At 36.8% G+C, this 15,811-nt stretch overlaps 1 protein-coding gene across 1 annotated transcript in view; it reads right to left on the reverse strand.

The window, feature by feature from the left end:
* The window catches only part of DUS4L (dihydrouridine synthase 4 like), a 131,952-nt gene that overhangs the window by 46,615 nt on the left and 69,526 nt on the right, over positions 1–15,811 (reverse strand). The window lies entirely within an intron of this gene.

Raw genomic sequence — 15,811 nt, forward strand, 5'->3', positions numbered from 1 at the left:
ACCAGCAATGTTAACTCTCTACTTTCAGCCTGTAGCTGAGCTATTCTTTTAAGGGAGAATGCCACGGAACCAGCACCTTGTATATATGGCAAACATCCAGGGCCAAAAGAAAGTTATTCTCATTAGGACCACACAAATACATTAAAAGGTAATGAAGCAAAACCACAGTAAGACCAAACACAATGTAGGTGTTGTGAAGCATTGTGAGAATAAATTACAGAGGTAGAAGGAATTCATCTAATCCAACTCTCATGTACTCACACAAATGCTGGAAATGAGATTCTCCACAAGATGATTACTCTGGTGCAGTTTAAAAACTTCGAGGGGCCAGAGAACTCAGTATCCCCCAAAGAAGTCCAGATTGCATTAGGCTGTTAAAACTACTGAGAACTTTTTCTTTATGATAAACTGAATTCTGCCTTGTGGGAATTTGTAACCACTGTAGAAAGAACCCTTGAGGGGCTAAGAATCTTTCCTTTTGCCTTTGTAAATTCAAGGTAATTGCTTAATAAATGAATTAGAATTTAACTGAATTGGTTCTGATTATCCCTTCTGAGTCCTCAAAGAATAAATCTAATAATTCATTTCCATATGTATGAATGAATTAAAATATTTACGAAGGCAACTAGATGGTGCAGTTCAATCTGGCCTCAGACACTTAATAATTAACCAGCTGTGTTCTTGGGCAAGTCACTTAACCTCACTGCCTAGCAAAAAATAAACACCCTCCCCCCAAAACCATTTACAAAGTGCTTACTAAGTATAAAGCATTGTGCTAAGTGTTGGGGCTCCAGCAAGCAAAGGGAGCCTACCCCTACTTTCAAGTGCTTCCATTCTAAGAGGGGAGACAGTACCAATGGATCATTTGGGCTCCAAGTCCTTAGTATGCAATTGCAAAGCAGATGCTGCTGCTGCTACTTTTTTCCCAAGGTTTTTTTTTTTTGTAAGGCAAATGAGCTTAAGTGGCTTGCCCAAGGCCACATAGCTAGGTAATTATTAAGTGTCTGAGACTGGATTTGAACTCAGGTACTCCTGACTCCAGGGCCAGTGCTCTATCCACTGTGCCACCTGGCTGCCCCATGCTGCTTTTTTTTTTCTTTTAGGTTTTTGCAAGGCAAACAGGGTTAAGTGGCTTGCCCAAGGCCACACAGCTAGGTAATTATTGTCTGAGACCGGATTTGAACCCAGGTACTCCTGACTCCAGGGCCAGTGCTTTATCCACTATGCCACCTAGCCACCCCCCCCCATGCTGCTTCTTTAGTGAGATTTCCAGTGATAACAAGTCTATTTGTTTCTGAAACTGAATCACTGGATAGTGCCAAGGACTGGCTGGAAGAACCTCCCTTTCTGGGGCTTCTGAAGCCATCAGTCACTGGTAGCTGCTGCAGGAGGTTGCTAAACTGCATCCCCATCCTCTTGGGATGATGGGCTGGGGGGCCACTAGCCAAGGAACACTGCTAATGCCAAAGCTCTTGGATTCAGGGTCCTGGACTGGCTCACTCAAGGCTGCCTGGTTAGCAGGTGGGAAGGAAAGGCTGCCCTTTCCCCCACAGGAGTTATTTCCCCAGAGGGCTGACTTAGAAGTAGGACCAGTAGTTTGGGAGGAAGTCATTCCTAGAAGTCTTCGTGCCAATCCACTTGATTGTGAGTTAAGGGTAGGGACTTTTGCCTCTTTTTGTATCCCCGCACTCAGTATAGTGCCAAGCACATAGCAGACACTTAGCAACTATTAACTGATGATCCACCTGCTAGTAGCAGCTAGTCAGTCACTGACTATGATGAGGAAAGGAGGGCCCCTCCACAGGAGCTTGAGGAGTACTGCTATTCAGCAATATGGAGGAAAACCTGGCAACCCTTCAAACAGTTGAGAAATGCTATAATGTTCCTCTTCAGCTTTTTCTTCTAGCTTACACATAAGTTCCTTTATATGATTCATTTTTTCAGTTTGCTCATTCATCTGCTAAACCTCAGGTGGTCAACAGTCTTTTCAGTCTGCTCTCCCAGAAACTCGAACAATATATTCCAGGTCACAGGACAGTGAAGAGTAGGACCATTGCCTTCCTTTCTTTAGACACTATGATTATATTTAGATCACATAATGATTTATAAAGTATCTGGGAAACTCACTGTTAGCTGCTAACTTTATATATTATGAATTTCAAGGCTCAAGATAACACTGTAATAAAATTATCATTTTTAAAACTGTATAAAAGTTAGTCTTTTGGTCCACTTCCCTGTTTCTCCAAGGTCAAGGTACAAGAATAGGATTTCTGTCAAAGATGTTCTTGCTCTCCTCTCCCCCTTTATTGGTATCATCATTTGCTCTTCCAGAACACTTTTTCCTTCCTATTCAGCCTTGCCATTCTCACCATATTCTGGCATGCAAGAATGACTTTCCTAAGTTCTACAATTCTAAGAGCAGAACTGAAGACCAAGGCAAGGAATGTAAAGCATTTCCACTTGTCATACATTTCTGGTATTATATGTATCTTATCTATAAACCACCTCTGTGTTGGCCAATCAGCATGCTTCAGCATTGTTTCTTTATTTGAGCTCCAAATAATGTGCAAAAAAAAAAAAAAAGAATCCTGGACTTGAAGTCAGGAAGACACATCTTTATGAGTTCAAATCCAGCCTCAGACACTTCCGAATTGTGTGACCTCAGGCAAGTCACTTAACCTTGCTAGCCTCACTTTCCTTCATTGTAAAATTAGCTGGAGAATGGAAATGGCAACCCATTCCAATATATTTGTCAAGAAAAATCCAAGTGGGATTAAGAACAATTAGATACAACTGAAAGGGCTGAACAACAACAATGACAACAGCAACCTAATGTAAAATTCCTAGAGATCTGGGGAATATAGAACCAAATGGCTCTTTCCTTTGCTGAGGACTGAATAAGCTTCTTTCTTCAACAATTTTTAGTTCTGGGTTTGACTGTGATCAAGAGGAGAAATGTCAGTTTCTCCTAAGGCAAAACCAAAATAACTGACGATCTGGGGACAACTTTTTAGTAGGGAATGTATGCACAGGTTTTGGAAAATCAAACCTAGCTACCTGCTACAGTATAATTTTTCATATGCCAATCATAAATTTTTATGCTTTATCACTCTTCTAAACCTAAATTTACATCTGTAAATATGCAGAGTGAATTTTAAAAGTTCTTTCCCTTAATTTGGTGTACTTTTAAAATTAAGTGAAATTAAGATGCTAAAATAATTTTCTTAAGAATGTTTGTATTTAACTCATCCAACCTTTCTGGAGAGCACTCGAACTATGCCCAAAGGGCAACAAAAAATGTGCATACTCTTTGACCCAGCAATACCACTACTGGGTCTATACCCTGAAGAGATGATGAAAAAGGGTAAACAAAAATATTCATAGCAGCCCTGTTTGTGGTGGCAAAGAATTGGAAATCAAGCAAATGTCCTTCAATTGGGGAATGGCTTAGCGAACTGTGGTATATGTATGTCATGGAACACTACTGTTCTATTTGAAACCAGGAGGGATGGGAATTCAGGGAAGCCTGGAGAGATTTGGATGAACTGATGCTGAGTGAGATGAGCAGAACCAGAAAAACACTGTACACCCCAACAGCAGCCTGGGGGTGATGATCAACCTTGATGGACTTACACACCAGTGCAACAACCAGGGACAAATTTGGGGCTCTATAAAATGGAAAATACCATCTGTATTCAGAGAAAGAACTGTGGAGTTTGAACAAAGAGCAAGGACAATTGCCTTTAATTTAGGGAAAAAACCTGATATCTTATTGTCTGATCTTGCTATCGCTTATACTCTATGTTTCTTCCTTATGGATATGATTTCTCTCTTATCACATTCAATTTGGATCAATGTATACCATGGAAACAATGTAAAGACTGGCAAATTGCCTTCTGGGGGGGGGAGGGAAGCAAGATTAGGGGGGGAAATTGCAAAACTCAAAATAAATAAAATCTTAAAAAAAAAAGAATTTGTATTTAAAAGGCTCTGTTAAAAAGCTGTTGTATAGGGCAGCTAGGTAGTACAGTGGAAGAACACAGACCCTGGAATCAGGAGAATCTGAGGTCAAAGCTGGTTTCAGACACTTAATATTACCTAGCTGTGTGACCTGAGGCAAGCCACTTAACCCCATTGGTTTATTAAAAAAAAAAAATTAAAAAAAGTTCTTATTTTTTAAAAAATAGTCTGTTACAGTTTTTTACTATTTGAATGGAAACTTATTAATTGAATGTAGAGTTCTGGATGTGTCAGAAGACTACTTGGAAGTTATATTTATAACACAGATACTTTTCAGGTATGGGGTTGGCCTAGACAAGCAGTTTTCAAATTCTATGATTCTTATAATTGAATCTTTTTTTTTTTTTGGTAAGGCAATGGGATTAAGTGACTTAGTGTCTAAGGCTGGATTTGAACTCAGGTTCACCTGACTCTAGGGCCAGTGCTCTATCCACTGTACCACCTAGCTGCCCTTAGAAATTGGATTTTAATTATAGCTATGACAATATTCTCTGACCCCTAGTTTCCTCATCAGCAAAGGGGTCTCACATGTTATGAGCATCAAATGAAATAGTACATTACATGTAAAAATAAAACCGTAAAATGCTATACATTTTTGAGGGTGAAAAGGGTGCTTTTCTTTCTCTATAATGAGCATAAAATCAGTCACATTAACTAGAAATGGAAGCACAGCCTTGTCCTGGAGTTACAGATCTCTACAGCATTTGAATCTGCTTATTATGAATCTTTGGACAAACAACAGATAGGTTAACAGATCTCCTACCAGCAGCAGTACCTGTTTACAATGTCCAGCCTTTTGGGAAATAAGTGGCAGCTAAAAGGATGAAAAATGATCATTCAGTTCCTTCTAGATGACTAAATAATATCTGGGAGCAAATAATTCTGGACCACTGGGAAAGCATTTAAGTGCACTGGGGAAGTATTAATTTACTCCCTCAAAAGAAACTTCCTTCAATATTTATAAACTGATGGAGAGTGATGAACCTCTTTCCCAAGGGAAAGCTAGCAGATAAGATCTGTTTACCATTGTTTTCACAATACCAGTTTTATATTTTAATGCCAAGAAGTGAGTCTAAATGAGAATAATGGGATTTATAACAGCTGGGAGCAATTTTAAATATCTTCTAGCAGTCCCTTAGGTCTCTCCATTTTACAAATGAGGAATGAAGAAGCATCAGAGTCAGGATTTGAACCAGATCTTCAAACTCTAAATTCAGGGAACTTTCTCCTATATTATGCTACAACTTTTGTTGTTGCTGTTCAATTGTTTTAGCTGTGTTTGACTCTTCATTACACCACTTGGGGTTTTCTTGGCAAAAAAACTGAAGCTGTTTGCCACTTCCTTCTTCAGTTTATTTTATAAAATTGACCATAGTTAATTTATTTGCCCAGGATCACATAGCTAATAAGTATCTGAAGCTAGATTTGAACTTAGTTAAACCCCACCTTCTACAAGAAGCTTCTCTTGACTCTCCTTAACTCTAATGCCATCTCTCTTGTGGATTATTTCAAATTCATCCTTTATATAGCAAGTTTATGTAAAGTTATTTGCATGTTCTGTCTTCCATTAGACTGTGAGTTCCTTGAAGGCAGGGATTGTCACTTACTCCAGTGCACAGCATAGTTCCTGACAAATAGGTACTTAATAAATATTCACTTATTGTCTATAATTTGTGCATTTGTTTTCTTTTCATTAGAATACTTCAAAAGATTCAAATTCTACACTTTTAAACAAGCAAAGGTGGGAAAACATTAACAACATTCAGCTTAGGAAAGAGAATAAATTTCTTTTACTATCTGCCTATGTAAAATGAACTTTTATATCTATATATCTTTAGATATACATACATGTATACTTGTATAAGTATGTCATTTTTGTTTAAAATTTCTCTTGAAAATATAAGCTCCATTTAGAAATTGAATTCTTTAGTATTAATGACCTTAAAAGCATCAATCAACAGTTCTTTATTTAGCACTTAACTGAGGGTATTCTTCATGGTTCTGTCCTAGGTCCCCTTCTCTAAAGCAATGCCCTAGTTAGCTCCCATGGATTCAGCCATCATCTCACTGTGGAAAGTTGCTATATCCAGTCTCACTTTCTCTCCTAAACTTTAGTCCCACATGGCCTGATGAATGCCTCAAAACTTCACAAGTACAAAACTGAACACATTATCTTTCCCACTAAACCTCCCCCCTCTTTGAAATTTCCCCATTTCTGAAAAAGGGTTCTATTCCTTTTTGAATCTCCCCAGTTTAAGTCCTGAGCATTATCCTTAACTTCCTATTCTTCCTCATCCTACATTTTTAATCAGCAGTCAATCTTGATTTTTATCCTTCCAAAACATTTCTCAATGTGACCCCTTCTCTCTACATACAAGGCTACCTACTACATTAGTCCTAGTCCTCATTACCCCTTGGTTAAATGATTTCAACAATTTCCTAATCAGTCTCTCCCACTGCAGTCCATCCTATACACTGCTGCTAAAGTGATTTTCCTTGTGTGGTTCTTGCCATGTGACTCACCTACTCAACTTTAGTGGTCTCTTTTTTACCTTTAGGCTCAAATATGAAGTCTTCTATTTAGCGTTTAAATCCTTTTAAACCTAGTCTCAAAACTATTTTTTCCCCTCTTTCTGACTCTGGTATTCAGCCAAACAGACTTTCTTGGCATTTCACAAAAGAGACTCAATTTCTCATGATCATGTTTTTGCAATGACTAACCTCAGAATCTCTCTTTTAGGACACAGCTCAAACACCATCTACCACATGATGCATTTTCCTGATCCTTCTGTTAGCAGTCACTCTTCCAAAACCACACACTGTACTATAAATAAATATTTATGTTTATTAACTTTATATTTATGTGAGAATGGCTGGGTGACCCAGTGGATAATGTGCCAGGCCTGGAGTTGGGAGTCGGAAAGATTCCTCTTCTTGAGTTTTAATCTGGCCTCCAAGCCCTGTAAGCAGTATAATCTTAGGTAAGTCACTTAACCCTGTTTGCCTTAGTTAAATGAACTAGAGAGGAAAATGACAAACTGATAACTCCAAATGAGGTCATAAAGAGTCAGCTATATGTATTTTTTATACACACTTGCTATCTCCCCTTCTGAGTGGGGATGATTCCAGTCTTTATACTTTGACCCCCAGTTCCTAGCATGGTACCTGGTATGTAGTATGTATTTAATAAATGCTTGTTGACTGCCTGATGTGGCCTGCATTCTTCTGGATGCAGAATGAAAGAGAAAGGCCAGTTTGACTAGATCAAAAAGCGAGGGAGGGGGAGGACTGCATAAGGAAGCTAAAAGGCAGATTGGATGAAGTGATGAAGAGCTTTAAAAGCTAAACAAAGGTATATTTGATCCTATGGACAATGGGGAACCAACTGGAGAGTGACATTGATCAGAGCTCCAGTCAGGAAAAATCCTTTTGGCAACTGAAAGGTTGGAGGCGGAAAAGGGAAGGGACAATCTAGAGATTGTTGGAATAATCTATAAAATAGGTGATAAGGGCTTGAACTAAGAGAGGTGCTGCTTAAGTAAAGAACAGGGATCAAGTAAGAGACATGTTGTGGAGGCAGACATTGCAAAATTTGGCTAAGAACTGGATAAGAGGAATTAGTGTGAGAAGATGCTTACAACAGTCAGTTTATGAATCTGAGAGGTTGCAACAATACCTACAGAGGAAATGGGTGGTTGGGCGGGGGGGGGGGGGGGGGGGGGGGGAATGTGAGTTCTGGTTTCACCATGGAGAGTCATTAACACATCTTACCACTGACTTATTAAGAATAAATACTTATTGAACAGTACAGATGACAGTTATCAGTGGGTAAAATTATTGAACAAAGGCTTTGATCCTCAGCTTCTTCAGAGGCAAAATGGAGAAAAAAACACTAGCAAGAACTCACATAGGTAGAAATAACTCAGAAGCTTATTAGTGGGATAGCAATTTTTGTTTTTTAAAGTGCACCTTTAATTTTTCTAAAGCTCAAAAAAGGATGTATGTGAAATGTTTTACAAATTTTAAAGTCTTATGTAAATGTAAGCTATGACAATAATGATTATAAGCAATACATTGAATTATTAATTTCTTTAAATGTTCTGCTTTACTCTGAATAATAAAGCTTAGCAGCTTTTACTTTCACTAACATTTTATTATTGTAGTCCAATGGAACACAGTCAAAGAAACATTTTTAAGCTATAGGAAAATCTGATCTTCACAAGGTCAGAAATGATCTTATCAAAAACAATTTCAAGGGGAGAGTGTTCATAAAATATCCCTTATCCTGAATGATCCAAACAGGACATCTTCAAACAGGTAAAATCTGCTTTTACCTTAATGCTGAATAACCCAGAAAGTTGCTCCTACAGTCTAAACCTGAAAGGAAGCGGTTTTGAGTTACAAACACAATACCTTCTTTATCAAAGTGCCCTTTCTTTCTAACATTTCATTTGTAGTGAGAAGGAGATATCCCAAATTTATGTTAGGTTAGTACTTATAGGAATTCAAATCTGGAATTTAATTTGTAAAAGAGGAATAAAATTGCTCATGGCAATGGATGAATAAAAGAGAAGGGTTTTATGTCTTCCCAGTTAACTCATCAGTAGTACTTTCTCTATGTATCACTCACACATACACACACTCAATCAATCAATCTCTCTCTCTCTCTCTCTCTCTCTCTCTCTCTCTGCACTTGGAGATTTAGAAAGCAGAAGTGAAGAGTTGGGAGCCCTTTCTTTAATTATTAAAGGGGGGACTGGAAATAGGTATGTCTTCCTTCCCCAGCACAGTAATAATTTATATTGGGTTGGAAGAAAACTGAACTTTGGTTTTACTGAGCTTGAATCTCTTCTGGGAAAGTGCATGTAATTTGTCCGAGGGGTAGAGAGAGAGAGATAGAGATTTAGATAGTGGTAACCCTGTGATTTTACTGATATAGGAAACTCCTTCTAATAATGCACCGAAGGTCAGTATTTTCTCTGGAACTTAAAATCTTAAGAGCAGATATTCTTATTTTGGGAGCCATGAATTTGGTAGCTTCATAGACTGACAGACATACAGACTATAAAGCTGAGTTCTGGGACTAAATGTTGAAGGTAAACATGGGTTCCTGAACCAGAAGTCTGCGAACTTAAAAAAAAATTTGTTTGTAATTGCATTTCAATAATTGGTAATTCTATTTATTTTATCCATTTAAAAATGTTAGTCTGAGGAGAGGCCCACCAATTAAACCAGAGTAGCCAAGGAGTCCATGATAGGGAGAAAAAAAAAGGTCAAGAACCCTTGTTTTATGTGTCCTTGGGCACCAAGAGGTTAAATAATTTACCCAGGGTTATAAAGCCATCAAGTGTCAAGGCAGGACTCAAATCCTTGTATTTTACTCTCGGGCTGCCCCTCTATCCACTAAGCCATGGTCCCCCTTCTCAATGGGGCATACTTATAGTTTTTCTCACTGAGGAAAAAAAAGTCTTATGCTTTTAAAATCTTCTCATCCTGCTCTTTTTTTGTTGGCATTGCAAGGGTTGTCAAAAGGCACTAGCCTAAATTTTGTGACAGCTGGACAACTTTACAGCTTGTTCAATACTCCTAAGATTTTTGTTATTTTGGTTAAAAGAATGCCAAATCTTGAAATTACTTTCAAATACTTTCCAATTCCCTTATTTTAGAAAAATCACTTTTTTTTTTGATTGGTCAAAGGGAGAATGGATTTGCACTGAAACTTCTGGAGAAAAGGTAATTCAATCTAGATCCTTAGTCTAGGGTGAGGGGACTACCAGGGCTGAATGGTATAAACATGATCAGTCAAGGTGACAATTTTAGTCACAAGGGAAGTTCCAAAAATCTAGAGTAGGTTGGGCAATGACAGGGATATAAAGACAGAGTATCATAAAACACATTTTGAAAAAGAGAAATGGGAACACAGTATAGTGGATAGAAAGCAGGCCTTAGAATCAACAAGACCCAAGTTCAAGTTCTATTTTTGACACATATGGCTGTGTCCTAAGCCAAACCTTTTACTTCACAATGCACCAGGCTTTTACCTCATAATATACCCCAAGACTATAAATCAGAGATGTTGTTAATCTATGTCAGTTGGATGCCAGCAGATGATAAAGTCTTATAGGTCCACTTAAAGAGTCTGTATTTCATCCTTTATGTGAAAGAAGTCAGACTTGCCAAAGAGACACCTTTTGCTCAATGATATTTTTAGTATCAATATTCAGCAAGGAGTAGGTTTGCCAAAGGTGTCCAGGGTCATGAAGGATGTCTTGTACTGAGAAATATAAACTAATCGCCACAATTTGGAGTCCAAAATAGACCCCAAATCACCTTAGCTAGTAAAAACTAGATCTTTCTGCTGAAAGGTGAGAGAGAGAAGGCAACCAACGACAATGCCAGTTTAGAATACAAACTCATTTGTAAAACATTAAGGAAGAGTACAAGCAGTACTATCCCACATAATAGCAAACAAGAAATGGAAAGGAAAACACACTTGCAGAAAACTTGGCTTAGAACCCCAACAAACCAGATTACTCCAAGAACTTCTCAGCATCTAATAGAAGGATGTGAAGTAGAAACAGATCTGACAGCACTTCTGTACTGTAAGTGAGTCATCATATTTGGATTCCAATACCTAAATACCCAATAGGCTCTGAGAAAGTAGACACAGTTGAAAAGGAAAATGTGAAGAGTGACTAGATCTCATTAAATAAAGACTGGTGAAAATCCACCCTGAAGGCAGTATAATTTTCAAGGTTCACAAGGATCAATTTTCAAGGCATTTCAGAGTGGTAAAGTTTCCAAATGAATGGGAAAGATCACAGATGATATTTTTATCATTAAAAAGTTAACTCAGAATGTATCTCTGAGTTTTTTCATCTTTATAAGAATAGTCTCTGCTTATTGGAGCAAGCAGGATTTCACAAATAATTCTTTATAACAGACCCACTACATCTTTACAGTCACTTAATTGACTGATATGTAAAAAAAAAACCCATGAGATTTGACTTAGTGGAATAAGACACAACCTAAAATTTGCTCCTCTAATAAAAGCTTCTCCCAGGAAGAAATTTAGTTGAGACAAATTTCTTCAATAGATACAAAACAGAGTTGATTTTGTTCTGTGCTCTCTTAATACTCGAACAAGTAGGATAGATGCATATAAGAAAGGCATATGCTCAGACCCTCCTCTGTGATGATTAAGAGGAGGTATTAAAGAATGATTTTTTTTTATCCTGACCACATTCTCCAGAGTTTCTTGTTAATGAATGACATTATGCTGATACCACCAAACCTTGGAATATTTTAAGATCTTCCCCATGAGATCCAAAATCACTCAACAAGAGTTAGCCTAAGCAATCCACACAAGAATAAAAATGAAAGAAAAATCACAAACATGCATTAGGATGGGAAGCTCAATGAATTTGTCAATCAATACGTTCATATAGCTCCTGGCCAGGCACTGCAGATGGGTAGTGAATAGGAAACAGAATTTTAAAGGAATAAAGAGTGGGTTGGATGTCATTTGGAATATTTCTCAACATTTTCAAAAGATTCCAACATGGTTCCCTGCTGGAAAAGCACATCTTTTTTTATACCAATATTGTTGTAGCAATGCCATGTAATTGTAAATTATGCCACTACAGGGGATCCAAATACAAGGAAAAAGTCATATAGTGAACCTAAGTAGCTAGAAACATAAACTTTTATATGAACTATTATTTGTGTAAGAGATGACATTGACCAGGACATGTATGAATGAGGTATTCTTTTTGTATAGGAAAAATGAAGGATAACATGCAGATTGCTTGAGTATTTATTGATACTCACAAAATAATAACAGCTAGTACTTAGTGTTTTAAGGTTTGCAAAGTACTTTCTATGTTATCTCATTTGAACCTCACAATTCCGTTGCTGCTATTTTTTTAAATTTTAAATTAAGGATACAAGTTGTGATTTTACATAGTAAGAAAATATCTGAAGCTGGATTTAACCTCAGGTCTTCTAGATTCTAGGTGCAGGTCTCTATTCATTTTTTTTTTTTAGTTTTTTGCAAGGCAAATGGGATTAAGTGGCTTGCCCAAGGCCACACAGCTAGGTAATTGTTAAGTGTCTGAGACCCGATTTGAACCCAGGTACTCCTGACTCCAGGGCTGGTGCTCTATCCACTGCACCACCTAGCCGCCCCTTCTATTCACTTCTAATAGAATAATTAAAGGAAACCAAAAGAAGGTTCTCCAACATTTTGAGTAGATTCTCCAGAATAAATGTATGGAAAGAATTGCATAAATGGATCTCAAGCTACACTGGTAGGTGAAAAAGTTTACTGAGGTAAACTTTCTAGTGGTACCCACTCACTTACCAATCTCTATTGATTTCAGTGGAGATAATTATACTCATTGTGAGTAAACAGTGCTCAATTTTAGCAGGTAATAGTGCAGACAATTCTCACAATGAAGGATTTAATTTTGGGGGGATAAAGTGAATAGAGCAAGGATTCTTTTAGTATAATATATTTAACACTTAGTTACTAAAAGAGATTTTTGAATTGTAGACCTACTATTTCTGTCCTCAATGTCTGAGTGTTTTGGGAGTCTTTCCAAACAATCACAGAAATCAGGGAACATCTAGCTATTACATGAATCTGAGAGAATTATCACATGAACATTCCTAAAGCCAAATCCTGACCTAAGAGACCAACCTTCTTCTATAGCTATAGTGCCTTTGTAAAACAGAACTATTCCCCTAATCCTTAACTAATCCAGCAGGGGGGGGGGGGAAACTCCTAATTGCTTATAAAAAAAGTTAAGAATGTAACAATTTCCTAGAAGGCCAGAAGGCTGTGATGGTCATCCTCAAGTCCAAAGAGGCTAAATGTCTAGAATAAGGCCCAAGAACCTTTACCCTGTCCTCTAGGTAAAATATCTTGGGGGGGGGGGGGGAAGATAGTCCCCATCCTCTGATTTTACACTATCTCTGTATCTGAAAATGGCAAGATTTTTCTCTGCTTATCAGACTATGAGCTAATGCTAACAGTATAGATATTTTTCTTGGGATGAAACATTTTTATTGGGGATATATCTGAGAAATGATAAAATACTTGAATGGGAAAGGATTCATTCTACATAAGCAGGTTTGCAAAAAATTTTTTTGTAACATGGTTCTTTTGCCAAGTCAGATGACCTGTGTATAAAACATAAATCTGAAAATCCTAAAATGTTTTTGTAAAACAAGAATATGTTTCTTTTGGATGAAGCAATGTTTTACCTTTATATTTCTAATAAGTATCTATAAATATGACATGATGTTCCAGTTAGGTGGTTATTTCTAGGTTAGTTTTGTTTTAGGGAAAACAAAGAAATTTAACAGTATAAAAAGTCAAGTTATTCTTTCTACATTCAAACATGCACAGAAAATTACCGTCTGAAGTCTTCTTTAACTCGGTTTTCAGTTTTTCCATATTTTCCATTAGGTATTTATTTTCTGTATCTGTAATCTGTTCATCTCCCTTGGCAGATTTCTCCAAGGCCTAATACAAAACAATTTTGCAAGGAATTAACATTCCCTGAAATGATGTGATTTTTTTTGTTCAGGGAAATAAATATTGAGCATCTTGACTAGATCTATTGAAAATTATCAGCTATAATATAGCTGAAACATCCTGAAATGAGAAAGGTGAGTATTCAAAATCAAATTCCAACTTCAAAGGGAATATGAAAGTGAAAAATTTGAATCTAAAACATTACATGACTAACACTCTTTTTTTTAGGGTTTTTTTTTTGCAAGGCAGTGGGGTTAAGTGGCTTGCCCAAGGCCACACAGCTAGGTAATTATGAAGTGTCTGAGGTTGGATTTGAACTCAGGTCCTCCTGACTCCAGGGCCAGTGCTCCATCCACTACACCACTTAGCCACCCCAATGACTAACACTCTTAAAGAAACAGTTCTCTTGTGTCTTGCACCTCGTAGTAGGCACTAATGTTTAGCTGCTGAATTATCTAGTTGATGTTACTAGGAGTTCTAATAAAAACATACAATCATGACCTTTATGTAAACAAATGAGAAAAAAAGCACTCAATTTTTGCTGTTGCTAGGAGGTGGGTCTGTCTGTGAAAGTACATTATGAGAATGTATTATGTACTTATTTCTACAACATGGCATTTGGAAAACTGACTAAATCATAAGTGAATGTCCTTAACTATTTTTACTCAATCTGAATACTAGACAGTTCAAATTATATTTTTAAAAAATCAAGATGAGAATCTTCAAGATAATAGTGTCTCTTCATTTAATTGATTTAAGGCAGACAAAGAGAAACAGATTAAATAATTTCAAAGGTAAAACGATTGACTGAAAACTTAAAAAACAAAAACAAAAACACCTAACACTCAAAGCATGGGGCCAAGGTTTACAACCTCTGTATTTGGATGGAGATTATTAGAAGTACAGATAAAACTATATGGGGTCTATTCTTTATGAGATATGCCAAAATAATTTCAAGGTTACTAAAAGCTGATAAAGCAAAGTTATTAGCTATGAAATGAAATATAGTACAGTTAACTTGATAGTACTATCTCACATAGAACAATATAGTTTGGCAATGTAAATGGCCATTGATTAGGCTAAACAAATTATGAAATTATTACTATGCTTCAAGAAGTTATGATGGTGCAGCAGTGGATAGCCTTGAAGTCAGGAGGACCCGAGTTCAAATTTGAATTCAGACACTTAATTACTTAGCTGTGTGACCTTGGGCAAGTCATTTAAACCAATGCCTTGCAAAAACCAGAAATAAACAAAATAATTTCCTGCAAGTAATTACATAGCTTCAAACTTTCTTTTCTACTCCAAGCAGATTCTGTTATAGAAGGCTATAAAAAGTTCAGAAAGAAAAAAGAAAAACCCTAGAGAACCTTCTTGGAGAAAAGAGCTGAAATGTGAAGAATTCTATTTTTTGTTTTAAGAAGGGTTAGGAAAAATCTTCTGATTGTTATCTCCTTATCTAAGTATAAGGAGTTGAGGTCCAAGGAGGGAGCTTTGAGTTATACAAATGTTTATGTTGGTATTACCAGCACTGTTATATCACTTACTTAGAAAAACTGGATTATATCAGTTTTAAAAAAAAGAGCTGGAGTTTTTTCACTACTATACTTGCTAGACCTATTAGTTCAAGGAGAAATACTGCTCATTGTATTATGTGCTAGGTAAATGCTGCTGAATCTGATACTGGATACAGGTCAGCCACCATGTGATATGAAAGTTAACATTCACAAGCAACAGAATAAACTTTTATATTTCCACTGACTTAGTACTCAATTAATTTTAGGATTAAAATGTAGCAAAACTGAAAGCACCTGATCTACGCCTAGAGGAAGATAGTTCAATGAAAAGGATGACCTTTATTCATATCTCTGAGTCACAGAATTTTAGAAGAGTTCATCAAGTTCATTAGCCCTGAATGTATGAACAGAGTTTCTATCACAATTTATCTTGTCCAATTACCTAGATTACCTTGTCCAGTGCCTTCAGTTTGCAAGCAAGAAACCTGAGGCACCTGGAAGGTCACCATCAAGTGACAGAGGAACACTGAAAATGAAAATTATCTAAAATTGTGAGGTTCAGAATTACATTCAAAATTAAAAAGTTGTGAATTTTCATTCATTCTCAAGTAGGAAAAATATACACTTTGGGAACAATTTAGTAAAAACAAAGCTATTTTGCCCAATTTAAGTCTCTGATGGGGAATATAATTTAATTCAAAAACAATACTGAAAAGCAGTACAAGAGTGGAAT

Source organism: Macrotis lagotis, chromosome 7 (genome assembly GCF_037893015.1).
Source record: "Macrotis lagotis isolate mMagLag1 chromosome 7, bilby.v1.9.chrom.fasta, whole genome shotgun sequence".
Taxonomy (NCBI): domain Eukaryota; kingdom Metazoa; phylum Chordata; class Mammalia; order Peramelemorphia; family Peramelidae; genus Macrotis; species Macrotis lagotis.